Source organism: Neoarius graeffei, chromosome 25 (assembly GCF_027579695.1).
Source record: "Neoarius graeffei isolate fNeoGra1 chromosome 25, fNeoGra1.pri, whole genome shotgun sequence".
NCBI classification, from domain to species: Eukaryota; Metazoa; Chordata; class Actinopteri; order Siluriformes; family Ariidae; genus Neoarius; species Neoarius graeffei.
In genome coordinates this window covers 36,605,369-36,619,991 of record NC_083593.1, presented here as the reverse complement: position 1 = coordinate 36,619,991, position 14,623 = coordinate 36,605,369, and the positions used below count along the sequence as shown (strand labels likewise).

Genomic DNA, 14,623 nt, shown 5'->3' with positions numbered 1-14,623 from the left:
TCCTGGGCTTTTCACACACAACAGTCTGTAGAGTTTACACAGAATGGTGCGAAAAACAAAAAACACTGAGTGAGTGACAGTTCTGTCGGTAGAAGCACCTTGTTGATAAGAGAAATCAGAGGAAAATGGCCAGGGATGGGTTTCTCAAAAGCCTCTTAAGGCTAAGAGCATCTTAACTAGGAGAGAGAGTGTTCATTGTGATGCTCGCTCTACCATGCAACCATGATCTTTGTGCTATGATGCTTTTGGGAAACTCAGGTCAGATTGGTTTGAGCTGCCAGGAAGGATATACATAGCAAAATCCCCAGTGTTGAATTAACACCCAAAGTGTTGATTTCACACCCTACTGTGTTTATATATGTCCAGTTGGACACAAATGGACTCTGAAAGTGTGAACTCAACACTGGGGGAATTTGCTGTGTAGTAACTCATAGCAACTCTTTACAACCGTGGTGAGCAGAAAAGCATCTCAGCATGCAACAGTAGAAGACCACATTGGGTTCCACTTCTGCCAGCCAAGAACAGTGTAGAATCAAGAAGTAGCCAGTGAGTGTGTGTGCCAATTTCTTGTTTGACACTAAACTTCGGTAGTGTAAGTGTCTAGCATGGTCGCCTCACAGCAAGAAGGTTCTGGGTTTGAGCCCAGCGGCTGGCGGGGGCCTTTCTAGAAAGAAACCTTTGTTTGTTACATGCACACTTCAAGCACAGTGAAATTCATCCTCTTCATTTAACCCATCTGAAGCGGTGAACACACGCACACAGAGCAGTGGGCAGCCACACTAGAGCGCCCAGGGAGCAGTCAGGGGTTAGGTACCTTGCTCAAGGGCACTTCAGCCCAAGGCCGCCCCACGTTCACCTAACTTTGGGGGAAACCCACGCAGACATGGGGAGAACATGCAAACTCCATACAGAAAGGCCCTCGCCAGCTGCTGGGTTCAAACCCGGAACCTTCTTGCTATGAGGCAACCGTGCTAACCACTACACTACCGTGCCACCCAAACTTCCGTGTGAAGTTTGCATGTTCCCCCCGTATCTGCATGCTCCAGTTTCCCCCACAGTCCAAAGACGTTAGATTAATATGGGACAGCCTTGGGCTGAGGTGCACTTGAGCGAGGCACCTAACTCCTAACTGCTCCCCGGGCACTGTTAGCATGGCTGCCCACTGCTCTGGGTATGTGTGTGTGCTCATTGCTTTGATGGGTTAAATGCAGAGATGAAGTTCACAAGTGTGTGATGAATCAATTTTATTGTGATGATGAATTTTATTGTGTTGATGTGGCGATGTGATGATGTTTTGTTGTGCTGATGGAACTTCATGTACTGCCATTCTTGGCCAGGTCTCCCTTGTAAAAGAGATCATGATCTCAATGGGACAAACCTGGTTAAAATAAAATAAAAAAATAAAGTTTCTTTCAGTAGAAAGTGAATACTGGGTATTTGAACACTAGGTGGCGCCATTTCTCTTTATTTTTTGTAATCAAACGACTTTTGAGTGCAGTTATAGATTCAGTGATTTGTAAAATAAAAAAAAGTAAAGCATATATATATATATATATATATATATATATATATATATATATATATATATATATATATATATATATAAAGATTTGTTGTATTATTATTATAAGTAATTAAACACATGTCCTTGGTGTTTATATTAAATGAGATTACAGTTAGGAGATAAATATGGACAGGCAGTGAGAAAGTGTTTTAAAGTTTATTGGAATTTAGGATTTGGCTTGTTCTGTGTGAGTATTTGGAGGACATGAGCTGGCTTTTCTCCCCTCAGTCCTCCAGGCTGAATGCTTCTCCTCCTCTCCATTGCTATGCTAATCAGCAGCTCTGAGCTCCTCACTGAACCGCATGCGCTCCATCCCATCCCAAGTTGAGGAGGAGATGCTCAGTGTGTTTCTTCTTCTTCTTCTGAAAACACGTCCAGGTCTCATCGTTTGACAAGACTCGAGGTTTCAGAGCTTAACTTGAGTTGAAATCTGCAAAACTATCTCGAGTTTCGTGAATATCGAGAACATAATTAGAGGAAAATCATTATATCGTAGAAACTTTAATCGGAGCGCGCGCGCCTCAAAGCGGATCCATGAGTTTGGACCAAGTCGGTACTTCTGCATAGAACCGGTGAGAGCTGACTGAGTTTTAATCTTTATGCGCTTTATTTGCTAATATTCTATTTATTTATTTATTTATTTATTTATTTAAAAGTGCTGTATGTTTATTATTAGGTCCCCTTTTCTGATATATATTTTTTGCAGGTGTTTAAAAATGCAGTTTTATTTTATTGACACGAAATTGACTGATGTTTGATGAAAACTCTTCGTATTTGCAAACTCATGAAATTCCTTCCATTTAAAATCAAATTAAGTAAAATTTAAAAATAAAAAAATAGATAATCATTGACTTGAAAAGTCATGTTGCATCTATATTATTATTATTATTATTATTATTATTATTATTATTATTATTATTCATGATATAGGCCTAGTCTTCCACTTCCACACTATAAACAATAAAGGGTCCACTGGAAAACCTTCGGGTTTCTTTCTGAACCAACAACAACAAATTCCCACTGGGAGTCACAAAGTTGGACAGAATGAGAAACGAGTATATTAGAGTGACAGCACATGTAGGACGGCTTGGAGACAAAGTGAGAGAGGCGAGATTGAGATGTGCCGAGTTTCTCAAAAGCATCGTAGTACAAAGATCACTGTTAAATGGTCGAGCGAGCAGCACAATGAATACTCTCTCTTCTAGTTAAGATGCTCTTAGCGTTAAGAGGCTTTTGGGAAGCTCACCAATGGTTTGGACACATACAGAGGGTATATTGGGAACATTATCTGCTGTGGTGATGAAAGAAGAACAACAATAATTATCGTTATTATGATTGTGATAAAAGGTTTAATGTTTGCAAAAAGATTCTTGAAGGCATCTGAAGGTTTGCACCAGTAAGACCATCTGAAGTGCCCTAAAAAGATCTTCCAGGAACCTTTTGATTTTGTGCATGGCACCATGGTGGTGCAGTGGTGAGCACTGTCGCCTCACAGCAAGCAGGTTCTGTGTTCAAACCTGGGTCCTTTCTGCGTGGAGTTTTCATGTTCTCCTCCTGCCTGTAGAGGTTTCCTCAGGGTGCTCTGGTTTCCTCCGTCACAGCTTGGAGACAAAGTGAGAGAGGCGAGATTGAGATGTGCCGAGTTTCTCAAAAGCATCGTAGTACAAAGATCACTGTTAAATGGTCGAGCGAGCAGCACAATGAACACTCTCTCTTCTAGTTAAGATGCTCTTAGCGTTAAGAGGCTTTTGGGAAGCTCACCAATGGTTTGGACACATACAGAGGGTATATTGGGAACATTATCTGCTGTGGTGACCCGTAATGGGAACAGATGAAAGAAGAACAACAATAATTATCGTTATTATGATTGTGATAAAAGGTTTAATGTTTGCAAAAAGATTCTTGAAGGCATCTGAAGGTTTGCACCAGTGAGACCATCTGAAGTGCCCTAAAAAGATCTTCCAGGAACCTTTTGATTTTGTGCGTGGCACCATGGTGGTGCAGTGGTGAGCACTGTCGCCTCACAGCAAGCAGGTTCTGTGTTCAAACCTGGGGCCTTTCTGCGTGGAGTTTTCATGTTCTCCTCCTGCCTGTAGAGGTTTCCTCAGGGTGCTCTGGTTTCCTCCGTCACAGCTTGGAGACAAAGTGAGAGAGGCGAGATTGAGATGTGCCGAGTTTCTCAAAAGCATCGTAGTACAAAGATCACCGTTAAATGGTCGAGCGAGCAGCACAATGAACACTCTCTCTTCTAGTTAAGATGCTCTTAGCGTTAAGAGGCTTTTGGGAAACTCACCAATGGTTTGGACACATACAGAGGGTATATTGGGAACATTATCTGCTGTGGTGACCCGTAATGGGAACAGATGAAAGAAGAAGAACAACAATAATTATCGTTATTATGATTGCGATAAAAGGTTTAATGTTTGCAAAAAGATTCTTGAAGGCATCTGAAGGTTTGCACCAGTGAGACCATCTGAAGTGCCCTGAAAAGATCTTCCAGGAACCTTTTGATTTTGTGCGTGGCACCATGGTGGTGCAGTGATGAGCACTGTCGCCTCACAGCAAGCAGGTTCTGTGTTCAAACCTGGGGCCTTTCTGCGTGGAGTTTTCATGTTCTCCTCCTGCCTGTAGAGGTTTCCTCAGGGTGCTCTGGTTTCCTCCGTCACAGCTTGGAGACAAAGTGAGAGAGGCGAGATTGAGATGTGCCGAGTTTCTCAAAAGCATCGTAGTACAAAGATCACCGTTAAATGGTAGAGCGAGCAGCACAATGAACACTCTCTCTTCTAGTTAAGATGCTCTTAGCGTTAAGACACTTTTGGGAAACTCACCAATGGTTTGGACACATACAGAGGGTATATTGGGAAAAGAATGCTGGAGATGGAGTTGCCAGGTAGAAGGAAAAGAGGAAGACCAAAGATGAGATTTATGGATGTGGTGAAGGAGGACATGAGGATGGTTGGTGTGACAGAAGAAGATATGGAGGACAGGAGGAGATGGAGGGACATTATCTGCTGTGGTGACCCCTAACGGGAACAGCTGAAAGAAGAAGAAGAAGAACAACAGCAATAATAATAATAATTATTATTATTATGATTGTGATAGGGCAGCACGGTGGTGTAGTGGTTAGCTCTGTCACCTCACAGCAAGAAGGTCCGGGTTCGAGCCCCGTGGCCGGCGAGGGCCTTTCTGTGCGGAGTTTGCATGTTCTCCCCGTGTCTGCATGGGTTTCCTCCGGGTGCTCTGGTTTCCTCCACAGTCCAAAGACATGCAGGTTAGGTTAACTGGTGACTCTAAATTGACCGTAGGTGTGAATGTGAGTGGTTGTCTGTGTCTATGTGTCAGCCCTGTGATGACCTGCCGACTTGTCCAGGGTGTACCCTGCCTTTCACTCGTAGTCAGCTGGGATAGGCTCCAGCTTGCCTGCGACCCTGTCGAACAGGATAAAGTGGCTAGAGATAATGAGATGAGAGATGATTGTGATAAAAGGTTTAATGTTTGCAATAAGATTCTTGAAGGCATCTTAAGGTTTGCACCAGTGAGACCATCTGAAGTGCCCTTAAAGGATCTTCCAGGAACCTTTTGTTTTTACAGATTTTGTTAGTGCATCGCATGCTGTGCATGGCACCATGGTGGTGCAGTGGTGAGCACTGTCGCCTCACAGCAATCAGGTTCTGTGTTCAAACCTGGGGCCTTTCTGCGTGGAGTTTTCATGTTCTCCTCCTGCCTGTAGGGGTTTCCTCAGGGTGCTCTGGTTTCCTTTGACAGTCCAAAGACTTACAGATCAGGTCAACTGGCTACTCTAAATTGCCTGTAGGTGTGAATGTGAGTGTGAATGGCTGTCTGTCTGTCTCTCCATGTTAGCCCTAGATGCGCTAGATGTGTGATCTGTCCAGGGTGTACTCTGCCTCTCATCTAAGGTCAACTGGGATTGGCTTCAGTTTCCCTGCGACGGATACCAGCTAAGCTGTACCAGGTAGCGGTCAGCTGAGGCTTGCTCATTAGGGATAAATGTATTAGTTCATATGTTTAAAATCTTTCAATATTCTGTCAAGCTGCTTTGTGAGAATATCTGTTGTTAAAAGTGCTGTACAAGTCAATTGACTTGACGTGTGTAGAAGACGGATGGATGGATGCTGTGATTCCTGAAATTGAATAATGAAATTCTTGATATTGAAATAGTTTTCACTGATATTAACCAAAATTTTGTTTTCATTTCTGTATGTGGACCAATACATTTTACCAGTGGATTTTTGTAAACAAAATAATTGGCATGACTGTATTTCAGTACTGCACTTATTTCTTGTTGTTTTTATTACTTTATTCTGCACTCACTACTTGTTTCCTTTCGTGAAGCTTATTACTAGTTTACATTCAGAAATTTCCTGTTCTGCACCTTGTCACAGCCCGGATAAATACTCTAAAATTAACAGCTAGGATGTGTGACACATCAGTGAGTTAAGCAATGCCAGTCAGTCCTGTAGGGCAGAACTGTTTACATGCAGGAAGTGTTGCCAGTGTCCTTAGGGCTTGGCACTAGAAGTGAAGTGCTCCCGCTGTGGTGCGCTTTGTCCCTCTGTGGGATCCACAGTCATGTGACTGGTTTGAATGGAGAAGCGGACTGTCTGTCCACGGGCGAAAGCTCATGCTGTTTGATTATACATCATGCACTCTTGAGTGTGAGACGGAAGGGAGAAAACTTCACAAAATGCTCATGTAGCATTTAAAATATATAATGGGTCGTGGATGTCAAGCAATCAGTGCAATAATACTTACAATCTAGCCATGAGGAAGGCATGACACAGTTATTTTAATAAGCATGCACATTTTTGGAAACAAAAGTGGTGCAATTTTCCAACCAAGTGCATGTAAACAGTGTGGCAACATAAGCTTTCATCAACAGTGACCGTGTTCTTTAATCGACTTGCTCTGCTTACTCTCAGCTTGGATCAGAAGGTTTTATATCTGCTTTGAAAAAGCTCCACTGGTTTGTGTTGAATACAGGACTGTTGTCTGATTTGGTGCTATTTTAAATTATTCTATCCACGTTCACCAGATATGAGCAATCGCATACTACTAGGCTATCAGCTCATATCCCGTGAGGAGAAAAAAATAAAATGGCGGAGCGTGCTGTTGGACCAATTGAGGACAAAATAAAAACTCTACTCGAAAACAACCCCCTGCCCCCCCAAAAAAGCAACAAAATATGGAATAAAAGTATTTGATGGTTAGAACATAGCTTTTTTATTTTTCAAGAATTATTATTATTATTATTATTGTTATTATTATTATAGCATTCTTCACAAATTGCTCCTGTCATTTTGCCAGTTTGTTTACATTCTAAGTGGAAATGATTTTGTCAGACGGTTTGTATAAAGTTTTTACTGATTGAATTTGCAAAAAATACAAATAAAAATGTTTCTCAAAATCCAGTGAATGTGCATATAATAAACAGTTATTCCACTCAATCTAGTCGTACAAGGCTTATAGCCGATTCGGCACCACGTGCCTCATCGGCTATCAGCTCATGTACGACTCAATTTCATGGAATAACTCATCTCATCTCATTATCTCTAGCCGCTTTATCCTGTTCTACAGGGTCGCAGGCAAGCTGGAGCCTATCCCAGCTGACTACGGGCGAAAGGCGGGGTACACCCTGGACAAGTCGCCAGGTCATCACAGGGCTGACACAGACACAGACAACCATTCACACTCACATTCACACCTACGGTCAATTTAGAGTCACCAGTTAACCTAACCTGCATGTCTTTGGACTGTGGGGGAAACCGGAGCACCCGGAGGAAACCCACGCGGACACGGGGAGAACATGCAAACTCCGCACAGAAAGGCCCTCGCCGGCCACGGGCCTTGAACCCGGACCTTCTTGCTGTGAGGCGACAGCGCTAACCACTACACCACCGTGCCACCCTCATGGAATAACTGTTAAATAAATTTGTATTCAAACTTAGGATGGATAGAAGGATGCTTACAAAATTATTTGGGCAACTGAACTATATTGTCATCATAAAAAAGATGATGTGCAATGAAAAATGTGTTGAATATGACTATTACAATTGCTTACAGCAGCTTCATTTTTTTTGACTTCATTAAAGTGCCATTCCACCATTGGATGTATTCTTTGGCATAAAATACAATATATTTTATGACAACATGACTAGACAGAGAAATCTTTTAGCTTCAAAATGATATATCAAACATAATTTTTTGACAACGACAAGTATATTAATTTTGCGACCAAAGTCACCTACCCTTTTAATTTCCGCGCGGTAGTGAAACGTGATGTCATCGGCAGGTTCCCCTTCTTGTGTACCACGTGTCGGTCTATTTTTAGACCAGGAAACCCCCAAAGTGAGAGAGTCATTTCTCTTCGTATATGGGGGCCAAAAAAAATTGCGAAAAATTTTGAGTTAATCTTTCAGTTAGCTAGATTTATTGGTATTAGCTAGATTTATTGGTATTATTTTTATCGCGTTCTATCCGCCATTGCTGATAATATGTGCCACGTCACACGTCACGTGGTACACAAGAAGGGGGACCTGCCGATGACATCACGCGCGGAAATTAAAAGGGTAGGTGACTTTGGTCGCAAAATTAATATACTTGTCGTTGTCAAAAAATTATGTTTGATATATCATTTTGAAGCTAAAAGATTTCTCTATCTAGTGATACCATTTATATATGTTGTCAAAATATATTGTATTTTATGCCAAAGAATACATCCAATGGTGGAGTGGCACTTTAAGAATGTTGGTCGTGATAGGATGTTATATATTTACATTTCGTGTAATATCTTGACCAATGGCATTTTATTATTGTAGTATGATGTTTGTTTTTGAGAGCGGTAAGTTGCTCCAGATGGTTGCAATAAAAACAGAATTATTCCATGGTATAATTAAAGGGCTTACCATCATGGAGCTTCAGTTTACCATCTTCTGCAAGATAAAAATATGCCAAACCAAAAATATGCCATTTGGTTTGCTTCGTGTTTTAAATCTGTGGAATTCGACACAAATCGCCTCTCTCAGCTTCTCATGAAGCACACTCACTACTAATCCGTCATAAAACAAGTGGAAATCAGACGTTATTTATCCTCTGTCTTATACAGTATGATAGTGATTTTATACTTTCGTGACAGGAAAGAAGTAGTTACCGAACGTTTACGGCAAACTTTACGGCTCAAGGTCTTAAAATCACAGAAGTGTCAGATCGAGACTTATGAATTGTAAGACGCGTGCAGTTGTATTGAATGACTATGGACAGCTGCGAACTCGGAATAGCGTGGAATGTCGTGCATGCCAGCTCAAGTGGTTTCACTTCATTCACATACAGTTTTGGATTTGAAAAATCAGCAGAATTTTGTTGTCTCTTTAACTTCACAAAGACAGATGTGTGTTGGGAGAGCTCAATGGGAACTGCTCACAGAGATGGCGTCTGACTGACAGGCACACATTGCTGCGTTTACTGGCTGCTTTAGTGAATGGTGTGGGAAATCAGCAACCTCCAGTGCCATAGAAATGCAACCCTGATTCTCTCGCTAGATAAAAACTTTGGTTACCAAGTTTGGGCTTTGGTGGTTTGATGCTTCACTGATGTTATGGAGAAGAGCTTTAGTCTGTGTTTAAGCCAGTAAACCACACTCCAGTACTCTCACAGGGAAAGTATGAATTACTTCCTCAGTGCTGTCCTTGACTGTCCAACACAACAGCTTAAAAATAAACTCAAACCACTCAAACCTTTCTTCAGACCAAACCATGAAACCATGCAAAGTGGATGATTACGCCTATTTTTAAAAAATCTTTTGAAAAGGCAGATCTGAATCTTCAGTTTACAAGGAGTTAATATTTCAAATGTAGACAAACCTAAAGAACCATTCCAACTATCTGAGCCAAAATATTTACCACATGATGCGAAAATGCAAATATAAAGCATAAGATTGCAGAACTGCACACCGTCCTGACCGTCTTGTATTATTATGGATTATATACAATAATTCATGTCCTTACCAAACAACTTGTCCTTTGCTTTTGCCCAAAGTCTAGCCCAAAAATATGACACCCAAAATACTTTTTTTTTTGGACAAACTACACTACCGTTCAAAAGTTTGGGGTCACCCAGACAATTTTGTGTTTTCCATGAAAAGTCACACTTTTATTTACCACCATAAGTTGTAAAATGAATAGAAAATATAGTCAAGACATTTTTCTGGCCATTTTGAGCATTTAATCGACCCCACAAATGTGATGCTCCAGAAACTCAATCTGCTCAAAGGAAGGTCAGTTTTATAGCTTCTCTAAAGAGCTAAACTGTTTTCAGCTGTGCTAACATGATTGCACAAGGGTTTTCTAATCATCCGTTAGCCTTCTGAGGCAATGAGCAAACACATTGTACAACCCCGATTCCAAAAAAGTTGGAACAAAGTACAAATTGTAAATAAAAACGGAATTCAATAATTTACAAATCTCAAAAACTGATATTGTATTCACAATAGAACATAGACAACATATCAAATGTCGAAAGGAGACATTTTGAAATTTCATGCCAAATATTGGCTCATTTGAAATTTCATGACAGCAACACATCTCAAAAAAGTTGGGACGGGGCAATAAGAGGCTGGAAAAGTTAAAGGTACAAAAAAGGAACAGCTGGAGGACCAAATTGCAACTCATTAGGTCAACTGGCAATAGGTCATTAACATGACTGGGTATAAAAAGAGCATCTTGGAGTGGCAGCGGCTCTCAGAAGTAAAGATGGGAAGAGGATCACCAATCCCCCTAATTCTGCGCCGACAAATAGTGGAGCAATATCAGAAAGGAGTTCGACAGTGTAAAATGGCAAAGAGTTTGAACATATCATCATCTACAGTGCATAATATCATCAAAAGATTCAGAGAATCTGGAAGAATCTCTGTGCGTAAGGGTCAAGGCCGGAAAACCACACTGGGTGCCCGTGATCTTCGGGCCCTTAGATGGCACTGCATCACATACAGGCATGCTTCTGTATTGGAAATCACAAAATGGGCTCAGGAATATTTCCAGAGAACATTATCTGTGAACACAATTCACCGTGCCATCCGCCGTTGCCAGCTAAAACTCTATAGTTCAAAGAAGAAGCCGTATCTAAACATGATCCAGAAGTGCAGACGTCTTCTCTGGGCCAAGGCTCATTTAAAATGGACTGTGGCAAAGTGGAAAACTGTGCTGTGGTCAGACGAATCAAAATGTGAAGTTCTTTATGGAAATCAGGGACGCCGTGTCATTCGGACTAAAGAGGAGAAGGACGACCCAAGTTGTTATCAGCGCTCAGTTCAGAAGCCTGCATCTCTGATGGTATGGGGTTGCATTAGTGCGTGTGGCATGGGCAGCTTACACATCTGGAAAGACACCATCAATGCTGAAAGGTATATCCAGGTTCTAGCGCAACATATGCTCCCATCCAGACGACGTCTCTTTCAGGGAAGACCTTGCATTTTCCAACATGACAATGCCAAACCACATACTGCATCAATTACAGCATCATGGCTGCGTAGAAGAAGGGTCCGGGTACTGAACTGGCCAGCCTGCAGTCCAGATCTTTCACCCATAGAAAACATTTGGCGCATCATAAAACGGAAGATACGACAAAAAAGACCTAAGACAGTTGAGCAACTCGAATCCTACATTAGACAAGAATGGGTTAACATTCCTATCCCTAAACTTGAGCAACTTGTCTCCTCAGTCCCCAGACGTTTACAGACTGTTGTAAAGAGAAAAGGGGATGTGTCACAGTGGTAAACATGGCCTTGTCCCAACTTTTTTGAGATGTGGTGTTGTCATGAAATTTAAAATCACCTAATTTTTCTCTTTAAATGATACATTTTCTCAGTTTAAACATTTGATATGTCATCCATGTTCTATTCTGAATAAAATATGGAATTTCGAAACTTCCACATCACTGCATTCTGTTTTTATTTACAATTTGTACTTTGTCCCAACTTTTTTGGAATCGGGGTTGTACCATTAGAACACGAGTGATAGTTGCTGGAAATGGGCCTCTATACACCTATGGAGATATTGCACCAAAAACCAGACATTGAGTAGAATTTAGCTAGAATAGTCATTTACCACATTAGCAATGTATAGAGTGTATTTCTGATTAGTTTAAAGTGATCTTCATTGAAAAGAACAGTGCTTTTCTTTCAAAAATAAGGAAATTTCAAAGTGACCCCAAACTTTTGAACGGTAGTGTAAATGGTGCTCTGATTATTTTCTCATCCAGAAAGATGATTCTTGTTTTGTAAAACATTTTTATGTCATCTAGAACCCTTATCCTTTCTCTGTTTAGTCTTTCAGTGGATCCCTTAAAGCTAGACTGCCTTTCAGATTTTTCAAGCATTGGTCATAAAAATAATTTTCCCTGACACCCAGTTATTTTTGTTTAGTGGACCGAAAGCTACTGAATTTGAATCACAGACTTCCAATTTTATGAGTTTTTTGTTTTTTTTTAAAAATAGAACAATTAATGAATTTAGGGCCATGTGGCCCTACATTCTCCGCTATTTTTTCCTGCTTCAGCATGACCCAATTCAAGATACTACGTCATGCATCACGTGGTGGGCTTTCCCCGTTCACACAAGGCATTGTGGGATACAAATTTGAAACAGGAGAGAAAAATGAAGGACGTGAGTGTGTGAATGAAACATGAAAGACCGACTACAGTAAAGGAAAGCGAGAAGAAAAGACGTTATGTTGCGAAGGAAAGGAAACCCAGGCCCAAACTCATAAATATCGGCGGTCAGCGAGCACCTCGGTGTGATCAGGTGTTCGTTTAGCAACAGAATGATGTAACGGTCAGTGCACGGTCAAAGGTAAACCTGCGCATGTGCACATGGACTTCATCTGTCTGCTTGACTGCGTGAAGTGAGCGATTTCATGAACATTATTTGCTAAGGAATCCCCTCAAATTAAATAACTTCCCAGCCACAGAATGGCCTGATATTTTGTGAGATGTTACAGAAATAAAAATATATCACAATGACCAAATTTCAGAGGAAACTAAATTTCACTGCTTTTATGAAATCGAAAGGCTGTCTCGCTTTAAAGTTTCTGCAGACAGGGTTCCAGGCAGAGCCACTTTAAAGCTAAGAACTCAACTATTCAAAGAACCATTGAGAAGCCATTTTACTGGTCATTTATGTAGTGCTATCTGTGTGTCTAGAAAAAATGTTTAATGCTTCCAGAGCATGTTATCCGATGTTATTAGATGGCTTGAATACTCAATTCTGATTGGTCAATTATGCCATTCTATGACAGTCTGTTACTGTATTTCTATATAACAGAATGTTATTATGCATAACAGACCACTACTAGATAACATGTCAATAGCGAAAGCAATAACATCATTTTTGTAGAAATAAAATCATTTTCAAATCAATATTTTGTGTCAAATTATTGATTTTTTTTGTAAGTCGCTGTGCATCCGGGTCCTGGGTCCCACTGTCAGGGTGTAATTAGCATTAGTTTAAATATGCAGGTGATTATAGGAAATTGTGCACGCTGATTGGTCGAGAGATTCAGACTATTTCTCGATAATCACCTCGAGCAACTCTGCAAAATGGTGGCCAATCACTTTGTCACTGTAAGTGAGGAAGAATTACAAATGATGAAAGAAAATGCTGTTCCTAAAAGTACTAAAGTAGGGTGACCAGACGTCCCGGTTTTACCGGGACAGTCCCGATTTGGGGTTGTGTGTCCCGAGTCCCGACAAAAGTCTGTCGGGACACGGATATGTCCCGGTTTTTGCCACTCGCGACGTTTGCGACTGAGCAGCATGGGAATCATTAGCGGAGAAATGTCTGCATTTACTATTTTGATGAATTGACAGGAATCGCAAACTTTCCTGGTTACTGCCCCCTGGCCCTGTGGCATGGGTGTTTATTTAGCCACATTATTCCAGACAACAGAACGTGTTGCCATGCAACAATAAAATAAACATTAACTGGCGCGAATGTTCTTTGTCTAGCAGCAGTAACGCTGCAGCAATTATGCCGAAAAGAAACTGTACCTTTTCCAAAGATTTACAGGGCACCTACCCCTTCCTCCGAGAGGTGCAGAACAATGCGCACGAAGCCTACTGCACACACTGTAAGTGTTCCTTCTCCATAGCCCATGGTGGTAATGCCGATATACAGGATCAGATTAAAACGGCTAAACAGTCGCCTTAGCTTTGTTCCTGTGCTTTGTTCTTGTACTGAGTTGGGTAGCCTATGTTGCAAATGCTGTGCGCTCCTGTGGGGGCTTTCCTCGGGCTGTCGCCCCTCTCCTCCTTTATTGCTGTTTTGTTTGAGTGTATATTCTCAAATCACTTGTCTCTTTTTTGTTTCTGTTTAACATACCATTCTGACAGTTTGGCCATATTGAACAGCTTGTTGCACCTTCCATTAAAGTGTTCACTTTTGTACACATCTTCTTGCTTTATTCATTCAGTTGTAGGGAATGGTTAGTAAGGTTGATTCTGACCGAGGCTATGTTGAGGTCACATATCTACTTTTTTAAGTTCATGCTATAGTGCATACAATTTTAGAGAGATAGCCTACATGTGCATATGCATTCTCCTTGGTGTTCTCGCAAACAGGTGAAATAAATCAGTTTAAATTTGGCCTATGGACATAGCCTGGCCTATTCTCAGCCATTACAAAATCTGTTGTCTGACCATAATTTAACTGATCTGTATACCACTATGCTACTAGATAACAAAATGCCTGTTTGTTTTATTTCATGTGAGATGTTGATAAAGTTGAGCTTCAACAAAATGATAAGAGCACCTCTCTGAGTGTCACGTTTACGTAAAAAAAAAGGTGTGCGTGCCCGAGCATGGTCACGCGCAAAAGTGGCCCGGTTTCAGGCTAGGGAAATCTGGTCACCCTATACTAAAGATGCTACGAAGTTTGGTCTAAAACTATTCAAAGGTAAGGCGGAATTGTGGTTTATTTTATCCATTTCAAAACAAAGTATTTTATGTGAGTCGGCATAGATAAACGCGTGCCTTTATTACATTTGCATGCCA

General features: G+C 41.0%; 1 protein-coding gene across 1 annotated transcript in view; it reads left to right on the top strand.

Moving 5' to 3' along the window:
• The first annotated feature begins 2,014 nt into the window (after positions 1-2,014).
• Positions 2,015-14,623, top strand: part of megf10 (multiple EGF-like-domains 10) — a 137,894-nt gene continuing 125,285 nt past the window's right edge. The window contains exon 1 of the mRNA XM_060909553.1: positions 2,015-2,136. The gene's annotated coding sequence lies outside the window, so the exon portion shown is untranslated. The remainder of the gene's footprint in view (positions 2,137-14,623) is intronic.